The 14,461-nt window shown below is 38.8% G+C and overlaps 1 protein-coding gene across 1 annotated transcript in view; it reads left to right on the forward strand.

Annotated features, from left to right (window-relative positions):
• Nucleotides 1–14,461, forward strand: part of LOC106080685 (uncharacterized) — a 563,977-nt gene that overhangs the window by 60,444 nt on the left and 489,072 nt on the right. Inside the window, exon 2 of the mRNA XM_059370172.1 lies at nt 411–2,059. The gene's annotated coding sequence lies outside the window, so the exon portion shown is untranslated. The remainder of the gene's footprint in view (nt 1–410; nt 2,060–14,461) is intronic.

Consider the following 14,461-nt stretch of genomic DNA (forward strand, 5'->3'; position numbering starts at 1 on the left):
GTAAGCACGCACGGTAATTAGAAGTTTTATAAGGCCAAAATACCTACTTATGTCGCCAAGGAGGGAAGAATTTCTTATAATAAAAAAAGGCTTTATTCATGCTGGGACTCAAAACCTGGCGTTCATTGTAATAGTCCGAAAATATTTAATATATTAAAGGCATATATTCACAACTACCATATGTTTTCTCTTGCATTTTTTTCTGGAAGTTTAAGGCCATGAAAAACATCTGGTGCAACGGAAATTATTTTGGCCAAATAGGAAAAAATATTGGTAACCACTAGTATAAACCTCAAGAGCCACTTTCCCCCCTTCACATTATAAAGATGAGAATAGAAAAACTCCTAAAAAGCAATATAAATTATATTTTCTTCTTTTCAATGCTCTCTTTCGTTTTTTATGTTTTACAGATTATTCTTTACGGTGCTTCATGGCAATGACAAGCGGTTAAAAGAACGCTAAGCCAGTAGGGCAAAAGGATAACTCCTCAAGGTCTTGTGGAATTAAAAGAGACCCCGAAAGAGTGCCCACAACAGTGACTTAACAACACGGCGAATAATAGTAGAAAGGACCAAAGAAAAAAGTGAAATGCTTCGTAACGAATTTTCTCCAATTTCATTTGTGACCAGTGGCAATGTCAATGCCATTAGGCATAAATCTTAACAGAAATCATTGGAGGCTACATTCGAAATCACCTTAATTCATGCTATTTTAAGGCCATTTCAAGCCAACCGATGTCGAGGCTTCTTGTTCAATTCGCAGACAGCCAGTGAGTCCTTGATAACTTTATGGAAATGTGGTGTTGCTTTGTGGCCCCAAAACTTTGTTCGAACAACTAACTTGGCTGTTGTTGTTGTTGGTGTTGTTACAGCAGCTAGGTCTTATCAGTTTGGTGGCTGTATAACACTCGACTAACTTTATCAAATGCCACAGATAAGAACTCTCGTGGATGATAGTACCTTTTAATAACCGCTGAAGCAACATGGCTCCATTGCTGTAGGGCAAACCAGACGCAGCGGCCCCATCACAATTCCCGGCCATTATGGACACCCACAACGAGTAAACCGCACCTCCGCCACCAACAACAGCAAGCAAAGAGGCTACCTATCACTTTTAGCCCAAGGACAAAATTCTAAAATGGCATTAAGTGGCCAGTCATTGGGCTGAGGATTGGCAGGCATTCATGTGTACGAGTATCTGAAGGACTTCAGACAAAAAGCGCCAAAACAGTTACCAGCTGAAAACCACACAAAGACAAAAGGATGAACAAAGGATAAGGGAAAGTGTAGCACCAGCAACATACGCACACTTATTCCACACACACACACACACATACACACAGACAGACGCATATGTGAATTTAAAACAACAATTGCGCTTTGCGACATTTAAGAGGCTTTGTTTTGTAGCCTTAAAAGAATACGAAAAAAAACACAACAAAAGACATTGCCTTTAGATATTGCCGTGCATTTGAGTGGTGACAAAATTTGTGAGCTTATAAATTGTATTTTATTGCGGTTCTTTAAAACTGCAAAAATTCTATAAAGAAAATACTTTCAAGTGAAATAACGGAATTATAAATAGTTTCTCTTTCTTGGCACATGATTAGATTAGAAAACTAAGAGGGAAACATTGATCTGTAAACCCTGTATTGGGATATTAGCGTGCCAATCAAAACCCCATTATTATTCGCCAACTGCCAATGTATCAGCACCATTGGCACTCGGAAGCAAGGTATCATCGTTGCTGCCAACATATGCGGTTCCACTTATCCCCATATCTTGTCATGGCTTTCCTCAATTTTTTCGGGCGAGTGTTTTCATATCAAACGGTTATTGAGTTTATGTGAACACCTCCTTTGCAAAAGCCATACTACATACTAGTGAGAAAGTCTATCAGCAACATCGTCGCCATCAGTAGGAGCCACCATCTTTTGCAACGAGCAACGGAAGAATCAAGTCTCATCTCATTTCAACATCAGCAATAACACCATCTGCGGATACTTCGACACAGTTTCTTTTTCTTCTTTGGATCGGAAAATATAAATCACAATGGCCAGGTAAGTGTGGTGTTTATGATGTGCTTCCTTTACCAGCTACAAGAGTTACCAACGAATGATTATTGGGACGAATGACTTGAATGAAGTAAGGATTTTAGAGAATCAATGGAAAGTTTGCATATTTTATCTTATATGGGATTGCCTGAAAAACTTAAGAAATATTTTAACACCTATCGTCGTATGTTAGATGAACACTATTCAACTTTGTTCAATTCATGATATTTTATATTGGTACCATATTCAAATACGCTTTAAAATTGTGTAAGGACTAATGGTTGCCTCTATTGTTAAATCTCTTATATAGGGTTTCGATAAAAAAACATACTGTGAACGATTGGTGGCTCAAATTCACAAAGATAAAGGAATAATATTTTGATCACGTCAATATTTTACACAAACTGTGAACACACGCGTAAGAAAAAAAGCAGTAAGGAAAGGCAAGTCGAAACACATAATAGATAATAGAAATATTTCATTAAAAATTTCGTAGAGATCGGACCAAAATTGTAGCTATTGCAGCTTCAAAAGGGCTTATCGGATGAAAGATATATATTGGAGCTATACATAAATCTGATCCGATTCTGATGATGTGCCTTCTACAGCCTTAATAGGTCAAATCGGATGAAAGTTAGATATGGGAGCTATATCTTAATCTGAATCGATTCAGATGAAATTTTGCACACATATTAAGATGTCACACGAAACATCTCATGCTAAATTTGGTAAAGATCGGACCAAAACTGTGGCTCCTACAGCTTTGAAAGGGCATATCACATGAAAGATATATATGGGAGCAATATCTTAATCTAAACCGATTTCAATGAAAGTTTGCACACCTATTAGGACGCTACAAAAATCACTTCGTGCCAAATTTGGTAAAGATCGGACCAAAATTGTGGGTCCCACAGCTTTAAAAGGGCATATCAGATGAAAGATATATATGGGAGCTATATCTTAATCTGGACCGATTTCAATGAAATTTTGCACACATATTGGAACGTCAAAAAAAAAAAAATACTTTGTGCTAAATTTTGTAAAGATCAGACCAAAATTATGGCTTCTACTGCATTCAAATGGCACATCGGGTGAAGAATTAAATGGAAGCTATATCTAAATCTGGACCGTTTTTTTTTCAAAATCAATAGCGTTCGTTCTTAGACAAAAAAAAAAAAAACTTATGCAAAATTTTGTGAAAATCGGACAACAAATGCGACCTGTGCCTTGATTACAAGAATACATGGACAGACAGACTGGCGGATATAGCTAAATCGAATCAGGAAGTGATTATAAGCCGATCCGTATACTTATCGATGGGTCTAGCTCTTCTCCTTCTTAGCGTTGCAAACAAATGCACAAATCTATAATTCCCTATACCACAGTGGTAGTGTAGGGTATTAATATCCTTGGGAATTTTGTACGACAAACAAAATAATTTTATCACAAAGCTTTTATTTTATTGTAACCAAGTAATTTTTCGCTTCAACATATCAAACGTAAGCCATAAACGTAGTATTATCGAATGTCACTAACTTTGTTTATTGTAAACCCTTTTGCAGCTTCGCTTACGTTAAAAGGACCTATCTTTTGTTGTAAAACCAAAAACTTTTTATTTGCAAAAGGGCTTTGATAGCCGCAAACGAATAATCTCCTTTTAGAAAGAAAGAGTGAGTATATGTTGTATCTGGAATAGGTTAGGTTAGAAAGAGGGTGCGGATATTAATCCGAACCATGCCACTATGGACATACAACTAAACCAGTAATCGGCATGTTGAGCGCTCTCAATACTAAAAAGTAAGAGCGTGCTAAGTTGGGCCGGGCCGAATCTTATATACCCTCCACCATGAATCATATTTGTCGAGTTCTATGCGCGGTATCTCTTTTTAGGCAAACAAACAAAATATTAAATGAGAACTGTTATGCTATTGGAGCTATATCAAGCTATAGTCCGTTTCGGACTATATTTGAATGCTGAACATTGTAGAAGTCATTGTGTAATATTTCAGTTCATTCGGATAAGAACTGCGCATTTTAGGGGCTCAAGAAGCAAAATCGGGAGATAGGTTTATATGGAAGCCGTATCAAGCTATTGATCGATTCAGACCATATTAGACACGTATTTTGACGGTCATGAGAGAAGCCGTTGCACAACATTTCTGCCAAATCGAATGAGAATTGCGCCCTCTAGAGGCCCAAGAAATCAAGAACGGTTTATATGGCAGCTATATCAGGTTACGTACCTATTTGCGTCATACTCATCACAGTTATTGGAAGTCATAACAAAACACCTAATGCAAAATTTCAGCCAAATCGGACGCGAATTGCGCCCTCTAGAGGCTCAGGAAGTCAAGACCCAAGATCGGTTTATATGGCAGCTATATCAAAACATTGACCGATTTGGGCCATTTACAATCCCAACCGATCTACACTAATAAAAAGTATTTTTGCAAAATTTGAAGCGGCTAGCTTTACTCCTTCGAAAGTTGGCGTGCTTTCGACAGACAGACGGACGGACTGACGGACGGACGGACACTTTACTTTTACTTTAGTTGGCTATGACAGATAATTTGTTCCACTAGCCGATCGTAGAATAGCATTCCAAGCGCCTCGATCTTCTGCGCTCATTCTAAAATCTCTGACACCAAGTTTCGAGGTGTCTCCCACAACTTGATCTTTCCATTGGGCTCTTGGTCTTCCCGGTTTGAGTATACAACCGTGTTTGGCTTCAAAAGACTTCTTTGCTGGAGCTTCTTCATCAATTCTGACAACATGGCCTAGCCAACGCAGACGTTGTAATTTGATGCGTGTAACTATGCTGTCGTCGTCATACAGCTCGTGGTTCCTACGACGCCCGTATACTCCATTAACGCAAACTGGTCCATATATTGGGTTGCCCAAAAAGTAATTGCGGATTTTTTAAAAGAAAGTAAATGCATTTTTAATAAAACTTAGAATGAACTTTAATCAAATATACTTTTTTTACACTTTTTTTCTAAAGCAAGCTAAAAGTAACAGCTGATAACTGACAGAAGAATGAATGCAATTACAGAGTCACAAGCTGTGAAAAAATTTGTCAACGGCGACTATATGAAAAATCCGCTATTACTTTTTGGGCAACCCAATATTTTACGAAGAATCTTTCTCTCAAATATTCCAAGCACTGCCTCATCTGCTTTCACAAGTATCCATGCTTCAGAACCATATAACAGCACGGGTAGTATCAGTGTCTTGTATAGTGTAATCTTCGTCTGTCGGGTGTGGCCTTGTTTCTAATATGCTTACTTTGTCCAAACTAGCATCTGTTTGCCAGTATTATTCTTCGCTTAATCTCAAAACTGGTGTCATTCGTTTCGGTTACTGCGGTGCCGAGGTAGATAAAGTTACTGACTGTCTCAAAGTTGTGGTTCCCATCTTTCTCCATTTTCTTTATCTGCTCGGTTGTGCAAGGCTTTTTGGGAGTTGAAACCATCCATTTTGTCTTATCTCCATTTACTGCCAGACCCATTTTCACTGACTCTCTTTCGATTCTTTCAAAGGCTGCAGTTACTACTTCCGGTGACCGACCTATGATATCGATGTCGTCGGCATAGGCGACATCGATATCATATGATAACTGACACAGATAACATGCTGAGGATATGGAAAGAACATTTTACTCAACTGCTAGTGTCCGACGTTGGCGGCGAAGAGGATACCGCACTAGTGTTGATTTGTCATTCTCGGGTCTTTTCCAGGATTTGGCGCAGTGTGAATATCTGGTCCAGGGTGGATTTACCAGGTCTAAAGCCGCATTGATAGGGCCCAATTATCTCACTGACTTAAGGTTTCTTTCACACAGTACGCTCGAGAGTATCTTGTATGCGATGGGGAGGAGACTTATTTCTCTGTAGTTGGCACATTCTCGTGTCTCCTTTCTTGTGTACGGGACATAGTATGCTGAGGTTCCAATCATCGGGTATGCGTTCTTCTAGCCAGATTGCGCAGATCAGCTGATGCATACGCCTTATCAGCATGTCGCGTCCGGTCTTAAATAGTTCAGCGGGTAACCCGTCGGCTCCTGCTGCTTTGTTGTTCTTTAGTCGGGTCACTGCTACTTGGACCTCATTTTGACTAGGAGGTAAACATTCTATACCATCATCATGGATTGATTCTGCGGTATCCTCTTCGCCGCCAACGTCGGACACTAGCAGTTGAGTAAAATGTTCTTTCCATATCCTCAGCATGTTATCTGTGTCAGTTATCATATTTCTTTATTTGTCTCTGCAGGAGGATGTGCCTGCACCAAAGTGGTTAAGTATTACCCCAAACTAATTGATATGATTTTTGACGTCTATAGTATTACCATCAAACGTAAGTATTCTACATGGCCGTCTCTTGGGAGATTTGTTGTAGGGGAAAATAATTGCCTGCGTTTTCTATTGATTTATTTTCATTTTTCATGTTGAGAAATATTTTTTGCAGTGGATGTCTAGACGTCTAATGTCTTGGCACCATCCTCCACTAAACCTAACCTAACCTAACTTTCATAGAATGCTTTTCTAAACAAATGTTTGCAGAAAGCTGAATCGTTCAATTCTTCATGTGCCCGCTATTCTTTATGCGGCACTTCCTATGAAATTCAACAATGGTTTTTATTATGTTGTGGTTTAAAGTTTTTGACAACATTCCACCTCTTTTAAGTAGTATATATATTGACCAAGAAAATCGGTATAAAGATATCCCATATGTCTATATGTACTTTGTATAAATGAAGACATTTTCATTTTCGTCTCTCATAAAAATTCCATTCCAACTTGACCTTGTTAAACCCCATTTCGAATTTGAGATGATTTGTTTTCTCTCCTTGGCCTTAGATGGCATTTTTGCTCACTCATCAGGATAATTTGGTTGTCGACAGCATGGTCCCTTTTTGATGACGGCCAGTTTAGCACACTGCCATGACTAAGAGACACAATGGCGTCACATTGGGCAAATATCCAAGTAAACTGATGCTAACTTGCTGTGGCAAAATGGTGTTGAGTTACTCTGCAAATGTGGGGAATAAGTGCGGAAAAGATGAATCAGATGGTTATACTTTCAGTTTCATTTGGTAGATGAAAGAAAATGTCTTCTCTTTACCCTTTTTGTGTGCTGACCACAGTTGTTTGGCTCATATGACGTTAGCGTCTTTCTTGCGGTTTGTTTGAGCTTCGCTTTTAAAGGGTGATTTTTTTGAGGTTAGGATTTTCATGCATTAGTATTTGACAGATCACGTGGGATTTCAGACATGGTGTCAAAGAGAAAGATGCTCAGTATGCTTTGACATTTCATCATGAATAGACTTACTAACGAGCAACGCTTGCAAATCATTGAATCTTATTACCAAAATCAGTGTTCGGTTCGAAATGTGTTCATTCACCGTAACGTTGCGTCCAACAGCATCTTTGAAAAAATACGGTCCAATGATTCCACCAGCGTACAAACCACACCAAACAGTGCATTTTTCGGGATGCATGGGCAGTTCTTGAACGGCTTCTGGTTGCTCTTCACTCCAAATGCGGCAATTTTGCTTATTTACGTAGCCATTCAACCAGAAATGAGCCTCATCGCTGAACAAAATTTGAACACATTTCGAACCGAACACTGATTTTGGTAATAAAATTCAATGATTTGCAAGCGTTGCTCGTTAGTAAGTCTATTCATGATGAAATGTCAAAGCATACTGAGCATCTTTCTCTTTGACACCATGTCTGAAATCCCACGTGATCTGTCAAATACTAATGCATGAAAATCCTAACCTCAAAAAAATCACCCTTTATTTAGCCTTGGTATTCAAAAGATGTTCGCTTAAGGAATTTAACTCGGATGAGTAAATAATTGGAAGGCCATGAATTGTTAAAAGTACATGGGTTGTCCTACGTATTGCAGCGTGAAATCAATTATTATTGAGATGTAATATGCTGAATACGTTGCTTAGAAAAGTTAGATTGCTTGGGGAAAGTAAGGTGGGTAAAATGGACATTTCAGCATCTTTACGACAGCTGTCACAAGTTTAAATAATGTAGGCGAAGAAATGAAACAAAACTTACCTGTGATCTTATACTGCCATGATTTTATTCCTGTATTTCCATGGGCCTCCTACTACTTGAATTGTTATTAAGGGATTTGTATTTTTTCTTTCCCTTCCAATAACGTGTGTCATTGAACTACAAAAACAAAAGATATGCCATAAAACTTTGTCTCTCCTCATCCTTAACTCAATTCATTTGAGCACACATGCACAACAAAAGCATCCTTTGAGATTTTCCAATTTCAATCGACTTTATTGACATATCAGATGAATCCCCATGAATTGATTTGCTCCCAGATTGTATACGGTATCGATGAATGGGATGTTTTTCTTAGAATTCGAATGTCTTTAAAAGATGGCCAGCATGCATACCTTTTGATTATCTCCCCAGATTTGTCAACACTTGAAACTGACATCTCTCAATGGTTTCTTTGTTAAAATGTCATTGTCAGACCAAAGGAGAAAACTACAGAGACATGAATGGAACTTAAAAGCCCATTGAGCCATATACAACCTCTGCTAAACGTTAAAATAGAAAGTCATTTTGCAAGGTTTAATTATCAAAGCACATTTCGACTAGTGCAGGACAATTCTCATGTCACAAATTGTTGCGGAAGATTTACACGAAGACCAATGCTTGGTCGGGATATACTTTCAGACCCCTATAGGGTTCATTTTTGCCCGATTTGTTGGCAAAGTCCACACTCATCTCAGACCCATGGTATTAATCTGATTTTGTTGAAATTTGGTACGAAATGTACACCACAAACCAATCAAAGTCCATCCCTGATAGGCATTTAAAGATTTATTATCCCTATATAAGCCGATTCCCAAAGTTGTATTTTTAAGTCATACAAGTGTCCATTATAAGCCGATTTAGTTTTTTCAAAATAATCTAAGATTGAACTGAATTGTTTTGTGTTAGTTTTTAGCAAAATATATGGTGGTGGGATCCCAATATGCACCCGAACCATGATCATAGGTATACATTATTCGACTCGTACACTTACTACCCTGGATCCCAGAAGATATTCAAACAAACTTAGTTTAACCATGTCCGCCCGACTCTCCGTCCGCCTGTCTGTAGAAAGCATGCGAACTTTCGAAAAAGTAAAGCTTGGACTTAGTGTAGACGGCGATGGAGAAGAAATGCAGAACATGGACTTTACAACAGGTTCAGAGAAGATGTTGTCTTGGTGTAGGCGAGGCGATGACGACCACGCCTATCAGACTGTTCTAGATATCCGATCCATGGACATGCAACCACCACTGCGGCAATGAGACTTAAGGCTTTGGGAAAGAGGATAAAATATAGGAACAGGTCCTTCCATCGCGGTATAATCGATGCGGCGGTACGAATCCTTGATGGATTGGAAGATATGTGGATTGGATATTGGATACTTCTTGTTAGTGTGGGTCGGCTGAAATTGAAAAAACCACCAAATCGGTCCATGTTTGAATTCAGCTATCATATACACCGATATCGTATTGGACTTTTGAGCTTTTAGAGGGAGCATTTTTGGACGATTTTGCATATCCAGATGTGTGTTGACTTTCAACATCTGTAATGAGTTTAGACTAAATCGGTCCAAGTCCTTACAAGGCTCCCATATAAAACGACCAATCAATTATACTTCTAGAGCATCTGAATGGCGTAATTTTAAGCCTATTTTCCAACATCTGTACCGAGTTTGGTTTGAATCCAAATATACCTTGAAATAGGTAGCATATAAACCGATTTTACTTCTTGAGCTTTTAGAGGGCGCAACTTTAAACTGAAGTTCGGCAAAGGTGTTCAAATAAGCTATTTATGCTAATGCGGATTAGTCGAAAATTGTAATTGGGCTACGTAAACCCCTTGAGAAAGGCCCAGAACAAATCCTCCGTGGAGGATACATCTGAGGCTTCTAGGCTAGGGAAGATTCTATCCTCGAAACCTATTACGGTGGGATATATTCAGAAGTCAAAGAATGTATGAATGTAGTGAGGAAGCATTAGACTCCTTGATACACATTTTTGGCGCCAGAAGAGGCTGTCACTGATATGCATTCTTTGGTAGTTATTGGGGAAGTTGTATCTGAGTCGAAAATCCTTTGGGCGATAAAAAGTTTCGATTCCTTTAAACCGCCAGGCCATGATGATATCGGTTGAATTACAAGCTATGTCCGATAGACTGGGAGATATACTCTGCCATACTCTGCCTACATAGAGGGTTCTCTCGCTGTCAACGAATATACAATGGTATCATTTTCATACCCACCACCGAAGGATGGGGGTATATTCATTTTGTCATTCCGTTTGCAAGACATCGAAATATCCATTTCCGACCCTATAAAGTATATATATTCTTGATCACCGTAAAAATCTAAGACGATCTAGACATGTCCGTCCGTCTGTCCGTCTGTCTGTTGATATCACGCTACAGTCTTCAAAAATAGAGATATTGAACTGAAACTTTGCACAGATTCTTTTTTAATTCATAAGCAGGTTAAGTTCGAAGATGGGCTATATCGGACTATATCTTGATATAGCCCCCATATAGACCCATCCGCCGATTTAGGGTCTTAGGCCCATAAAAGCCACATTTATTATCCGATTTTGCTGAAATTTGGGACAGTGAGTTATGTTAGGCCCCTCGACATCCTTCGCCAATTTGGCCCAGATCGGTTCAGATTTCGATATAGCTGCCTTATAGACCGATCCTCCGATTTAAGGTCTTAGGCCCATAAAAGCCACATTTATTATCCGATTTTGCTGAAATTTGGGACAGTGAGTTGTGATAAACCCTTCGACATCCTTCGTCAATTTGGCCCAGATCAGTCCAGATTTAGATATGGCTGCCATATAGACCGATCCCCTGATTTAGGGGTTTAGGCCCATAAAAGCCACATTTATTACCCGATTTTGTTGAAATTTGGGACAGTGAGTAGAGTTAGGCCCTTCGACATCCCTTTTCAATTTGGCACAGATCGGTCCAGATTTGGATATAGCTGCCATATAGACCGATCTCTCAATTAAAGGTTTTGGGCCATAAAAGGCGCATTTATTGTCAGATGTGGCCGAAATTGGGGACAGTGGGTTAAATTAAGCCCCTCGATGGCACAGATCGGTTCAGATTTGGATATAGCTGCCATATAGCATCTCTCCATCTAAGGTTTTGGGGTCATAAAAGGCGCATTTATTGTCCGATGACGCCGAAATTTGGGACGGTGAGTTGTGTTAGGCCCTTCGATATCCTTTTTAAATTTTATCCAGATCCGTCCAGATCTGCCATATAGACCGATATCCCGATTTATAGTCTTGGTCCCATAAAGTAGCATTTATAATCCGATTTCACTTAAATTTTACACAGTGACTTATGCTAAGCATTTCGATATCCGTTTAGTACATGGTTCAAATCGGTTGAATTTTAGATATAGCTACTTAAAAGACTATACGCAATTGAGAAATGACTTGTACTTATAAGTATTTGGTCCAAATCGGAACATATTTCGATATAGCTGCTATGGGGCATAAGGTATGCATTTTTCGCCGGATTTTGACGAAAGGTGTTTTACATATATACCCGAGGCGGTGGGTATCCAAAGTTCGGCTCGGCCGAACTTAACGCCTTTTTACTTGTTTGACATTAAGGTGCTTAAAATAATGTAAAACCGACGTCAACCATGAGGGTGCTGGAATTTCTAAGCGTCAATACTACCGTAAGAGAGTTAATTTATAACTTATTAACTAAGAGATGCATTATGGCAGTTTTGGGTTCTGTAGATCTAAAAAGATGGGTCAGCTTAAGGAAACCTTAAGAAGGTGTACTTTCTCCTCTACTTTGGAATTTTAGTGGCTTGCAAATGCAAATTTTGCCCATGAACATTCCACTAAGGAACAGGGGCAAACTCTTTTAATGGCTTACCAATATATTATTGTCTCCTGAAGAAAAATGTATAAAAGTGGTCAAGTATGCTGATGACGTGCAATTACGGTTAGGGGAATGTTTCCAAGATCTTTTTGAGATATATTTGAGAAAACTCTAAGTGCGACAGCAAAGTGGGTTGACGAAAATGCTCTAGGAGTAAATCCGTGCAAGATAGAAGTAGTTATTTTTATGCCGGAGACACAAGTTTTCTGCAGTGTTACATGTCTCCTTGGGAGGAGATTATGTTTCATTTACTGAAAGTGCAAAATACCTGGGTGTTTGCTGGACAGAAAGTTGAACTTCATATCAAACATTTTGGAAAGGGCAAGCTATTGGCAAAAGTTGAGGGTTTAAATTGCGTGTCATGCACTTGGTACATACTTCAGTTGTTAGACCTATAATGCTATATGGTGTTGTGGTTTGGTGGACGGAGCTTTAAAAGTCCACCTACTGTCCAATACTCAACCGGATCCAAGGTATGGCTTGATATATTGATGCTAATACTATATCGAACGCCTCTGGGCATCGTGGTGGGCAAATTGCTGCCACCACTGCTGTGAGGCTAAGGGAGCTTTCGTGTCTTTTGTGTTATCCTTGATACAATGACCGATGTTCCAGGCAGTGTGGATTACAAAACGCCTGAGCCACTTTTTGAAAAAAAAAACTTTACGACAATTTCCCTGGTATTACAAATTACCTATACTTTTATACGGATGGTTCTAAACTAGGCGACCAGTCGAGATTAGGGGTGTACTCTCAAGAATTTTGACCCGTGATATCGAGAAGATTACGACCACTGTAGTGTGCATCAAGCGAAGATCCTTGCCATTAAATGGGGGTATAGGTTTATATGGAAGCTGTTTCAGATTAAGGCCGGTTTTAGCAGGATTTTTCAAATCATAACAAAACACTCCGTGCAAAATTTGAGCAAATCGGAAAAATTTAGGCTTCTGGTGGCTCAATAAGCCACTTAATATGGGAGTTATCCAATCCCATTCCATGGAGGGTTTAAGAATATTAATAACTTTTGTTAAGACAGGTCAATGCAGCTGATACTTTTACAAGTTTAGGAACATACTTTTTTAGACACAAAAAAAAAACTAAAGCAAATGTTTAAATTTTTTTACCGATCCACTTAGGTTGGAATTCACTTCCACGAGCTCGACTTACTACGTACTTAAGTTTTGGGAAACTGAAAATTCCATATGTTCAATATTTATATTAAAGAAAATACATACTGCCACATTACATACATCCCAAAATAACCAACTGACTCATTTTTATACCGACCGTTACTCTGAATATTAAAATTTATGAGATCAGATGCAGCTTTTAATTTTCGTCATTAAACAATGAAAAAGGGCATTGGCAAAAAATATTGGCAATGCCATTTTGGACCATTTGTGGTCTCGGTCGTAACACACCTCTTTGGGTAGAAGTTTTTACATGACATAGCCACAGCTGAAAATGTTGTCTGTTGTTCTTGCCAGTATTCAAACCCAGGCGTACAGCGTCATAGGCGGACATGCGAATCTCTGCGCTACGGTGATCTCCAATCTGCATTTATTGGGTTGCCCAAAAAGTAATTGCGGATTTTTTAAAAGAAAGTAAATGCATAAAACTTAGAATGAACTTTAATCAAATATACTTTTTTTACACTTTTTTTCTAAAGCAAGCTAAAAGTAACAGCTGATAACTGACAGAAGAAAGAATGCAATTACATGAGTCACAAGCTGTGAAAAAATTTGTCAACGCCGACTATATGAAAAATACGCAATTACTTTTTGGGCAACCCAATATATGGGAGCTGTCTCTAAATCTGAAACGAATTCCACATTAATCCTTAGCATTCATCTTCCGCCCAATTAGTTTATAAAGGGTGATTTTTTTGAGGTTAGGATTTTCATGCATTAGTATTTGACAGATCACGTGGGATTTCAGACATGGTGTCAAAGAGAAAGATGCTCAGTATGCTTTGACATTTCATCATGAATAGACTTACTAACGAGCAACGCTTGCAAATCATTGAATTTTATTACCAAAATCAGTGTTCGGTTCGAAATGTGTTCATTCACCGTAACGTTGCGTCCAACAGCATCTTTGAAAAAATACGGTCCAATGATTCCACCAGCGTACAAACCACACCAAACAGTGCATTTTTCGGGATGCATGGGCAGTTCTTGAACGGCTTCTGGTTGCTCTTCACTCCAAATGCGGCAATTTTGCTTATTTACGTAGCCATTCAACCAGAAATGAGCCTCATCGCTGAACAAAATTTGTCAAAATTTGAACACATTTCGAACCGAACACTGATTTTGGTAATAAAATTCAATGATTTGCAAGCGTTGCTCGTTAGTAAGTCTATTCATGATGAAATGTCAAAGCATACTGAGCATCTTTCTCTTTGACACCATGTCTGAAATCCCACGTGATCTGTCAAATACTA

The sequence above is a fragment of the Stomoxys calcitrans genome, chromosome 5, assembly GCF_963082655.1.
Source record: "Stomoxys calcitrans chromosome 5, idStoCalc2.1, whole genome shotgun sequence".
Classification (NCBI taxonomy): domain Eukaryota; kingdom Metazoa; phylum Arthropoda; class Insecta; order Diptera; family Muscidae; genus Stomoxys; species Stomoxys calcitrans.